This window comes from Microtus ochrogaster, chromosome 5, assembly GCF_000317375.1.
Source record: "Microtus ochrogaster isolate Prairie Vole_2 chromosome 5, MicOch1.0, whole genome shotgun sequence".
Classification (NCBI taxonomy): domain Eukaryota; kingdom Metazoa; phylum Chordata; class Mammalia; order Rodentia; family Cricetidae; genus Microtus; species Microtus ochrogaster.
In genome coordinates this window covers 12,364,373-12,367,912 of record NC_022012.1, presented here as the reverse complement: position 1 = coordinate 12,367,912, position 3,540 = coordinate 12,364,373, and the positions used below count along the sequence as shown (strand labels likewise).

Here is a 3,540-nt window from a genome sequence, read left to right as displayed (position 1 = left end):
AAGCAGTTTGGGGAATGGTTTCTATTCCGTGGAGTGGGCCTTAAGCCAAGTAAGATATGCCACCACTGTACTAGTATATCTTACAGGCAGGGCAGCAAGGATATCAAAGAATTTGTGACTGTTGTTTATGTTTCTTTGTTGGGTAGAGTGCAAAGTATTTTGGTATCATCCTGAACCAAAGATGTTAGAAGATAGTGGTGTGAAGATTTTGTGTAGGTACCATCTTGACTTCTCCATGTTCCATGGGTTGTATAGGATCTGTCTTCAGCAACCTCTAAAGCATGAGATGCAATGAATTGTCACCTAGGCGTTTTATCCAGATTTTTTTTCAGTATCAGGTAGTAAACTGACTGACATTGATTTAGAATAAAGTTCATTCAGAAAATAGAAAAACATCCCACCTTACTTAATTATAGTCTTTAAAAATAGCCAAGCTCACAGAATCATTGTCTCAACAGCACCCAGATGGATTCACTGGCAAGGCTCCTCTCCACAGCCCAGTTTTATCATAGTTCCCTTATTTATTTAGACCTTTCTTCTAAATTTCCTATGAATTTTGTGTTCTTACTAAGATGAATCCTAAGTTCACTACTTTGCTTCAATAATTTATTATCAGTGTCCACTGAAGTGAATAGCACTCTTTGTAGATTTATATTTTAAAAAATGACATTTAGGAATTGTGGATACAGCTCCATAGACTATAACTCTTTGGGATGCTTAATCTTTGTTGTTGTCACTTGATTATATTTAGGAACATTTAGGAGACACAGGTATGGTGTATTTATGAAATGCTTATGGAGAGATCTAACTCTGAATTAGATCCTCAAGTATAGATTGATATCTCTTAACCTGGGGTCTTGCATTGAATAAAAAGCTAGAAAGAAGGAAATGTGCTTAGAACCAACACCATCATTTCTTTCTCTCCCCCTCTCCCTCCCACCTCTCTCTCCAGGTTTACTGACTGTTGACACAATTTGACTCTCTGCTGCCATAACTAGATCCACTATATCAGCCATACTTTCTGACCTTCAGGTACAATACTGTCAGATGGTAAATCAAAGTGTTTATTTGTTAAGTTGTCCTGATCAGTTATCTTGTTATAAAAATAATAAAAGTGACTAGTACATTTGTCAAGCATGAAAATGCCTTAGGTTTGATTTTCATCATTGTAAATAGTCCAAAACAAGACTGAAACATAATACATTTGTTCAGTTTAATATGACATACATTTATTCGAGGCCAGCCTAGTCTACAAGAGCTAGTTCCAGGACAGGAACCAAAAAAGCTACGGAGAAACCCTGTCTCAAAAATAAAAAAAAAAATGTTTAAAAAATATGACATACATCGCTTCTCGGCCTTTTGGCTAAGATCAAGTGTAGTATCTGTTCTTATCAGCTTAATATCTGATACGTCCTCTATCTGAGGACAATATATTAAATGTATTTTTGTAATTAGGAGTTGGAATAGGAGCTTGCTCCGTCCACTCCACGCATCGACCTGGTATTGCAGTACCTCCAGGAACGGTGCACCCCTCGGGAATAAAGTTGTTTCAATGAAAAAAAAAATATGACATACGTTTATTATTTACCTGCTTATTCCAGGCATGGTGTGATATTCTGAGGGAAGACAAACCATTGCATTACATCACTATAAGGTTTCCTAGGCAAGTGTGGTCCTTGGCCCTTGAAGTGGCTTACTTACAAATGTGATTTAGTCACAGGATTAGACATTTTAGTGGAGATTTTAAAGGTATAATTTAAGAATTCTTGATTCTTTTGTCTTTCTTTTCCATCTGACATCAACTTGTAAGGAATACACCTCAACCAGGGCTGTGACCTGTTACAGGGTGTGGAGAAATAGAGAAGACCCAGCAGACCACATTGTAGACAAGTCAGAATACTTACTTCATTAGGGAGATAGGTTTTTATGAAAGTTTATTGTGGGGGTTACTGATTTTATTTCTGCAATGAGTTTATTGACTGCATACCTGATCATGACCTCAGTCACTCATTGCTGTTGATATGGCACCTCCACTTCCTATTGACTTCAACAGAGTTGACTCTAGAAAGTGTTATTTTATTTACTTCTTGTACTCCAGAAAAGTTATTGCCACATAAATTTCACTTAGTATGACACTACTGCATGCAAACATATGTGGTCCACTAACTTATCTTTAAAGATTTATTTATTTTATTTTATGTGTGAGTGTTTGCTTGCACTACCAGAGGCTGACAGAAGAGGGAATAAGATCCCTTAGAACAGACATTGTGAGTTACTGATACTTGTGAGCTACCATGGGGTTCTGGGAATCAAACCTTTGTCCACTGCAAGAACAACCAGTGTACATAGCCATTGAGCCAGTTTTGCAGACCTAAGTTGACTAACTTTTAAAAGGTAATAAAATACCCAAGACGGAAACAATTGACTTCAATAAATGGTGTTCTGAAAATTGCTTACATTTTCTGAAAGAAATGAAATTAAGCCCTTCTTTTATACAACAAATAAAAATGAATTAAATTCTAAAACTAAAACCCAATACCATAGAATCCCTAGGAAAAAACATAGGGATTCATATTCTTAATTTTGTTTTGGACAATTATTTTTAAGTTTAATACAAAAAATATAGGTAACTAAAGCAAAAATAAAAAGAGAATTGTAGCAAATTAATGTTTAGCATAGCAATGAAACAACTAAAAAACAACAACAACAAAAAATTGATAACAATAATAATCAGGAAATTGCAATTTGAAACTACTTTGAAATATCTCCTCTGTTTTGTGGCTATTGCTTCCAAATTTATTACCTTCTGGAGACAGGCTCATACAGTTAAGGAAGCTAAAGAGATTCACAAGGTTCAGAAAGTTCTGGAAACTTGGAGGATTCTTCGATGTCCCTCCCTGAGGTAGAATATCAATTGGTGAGGTAACTGTGTGTGTTAATACAAGCTTAAAGGATTCAGTATCCATGAGTTTTCCTCATCTTAGAATGGGCTTTCAGGTGATACAATTGCCTTTGAGTAACTCCAGTGAATACTTTCCTGGTTCAATTTCATATCTATGTGGACCACCTCAGTTGTTACTCCTCTTGCAACATGTCTTACTTGTTTTCCAAGACAGGGTTTCTCACTATCCAGGGACTTGCCAAGAAGACCAGTTTGGCAGGCTTGTAATTTTTAGGGGTCTCCCTGTCTCTGCCTCCTCATTTCTGAGATTAAAAACATATATAAGCTGCTCAATGTTTTCTACAGGAGTTCTTGAGGCAAACCAAGGTCGGTATTCTCACACTGTAAGTAGTTTACTGTGGGATTCATCTCCATAGTTCTCAAATAACTTTTCTTTTTGTTGTTTTTAATAAGAAAGGAAAATGCAGGTTAATATTCACTAGTACCTGTTTCAGCTTCCAGTTAAGTCTTTTGGTGCCATAAAACATAAATAATATGAAAGAGCATCACCAATCATGAAAGTGATAAAATTGGACAATTTAAGCTCAATGTTAAGCAATCTCAATACCTAATATTCCCAAAAATTTACTTTTAAAGGG

General features: G+C 35.8%; 1 non-coding gene across 1 annotated transcript; it reads left to right on the top strand.

Moving 5' to 3' along the window:
• The first annotated feature begins 1,343 nt into the window (after nt 1-1,343).
• LOC113456149 lies at nt 1,344-1,534 on the top strand. The gene has a single exon (XR_003377013.1). It is a non-coding gene; the product is annotated as a U2 spliceosomal RNA (small nuclear RNA).
• Nucleotides 1,535-3,540: the final 2,006 nt, after the last annotated feature.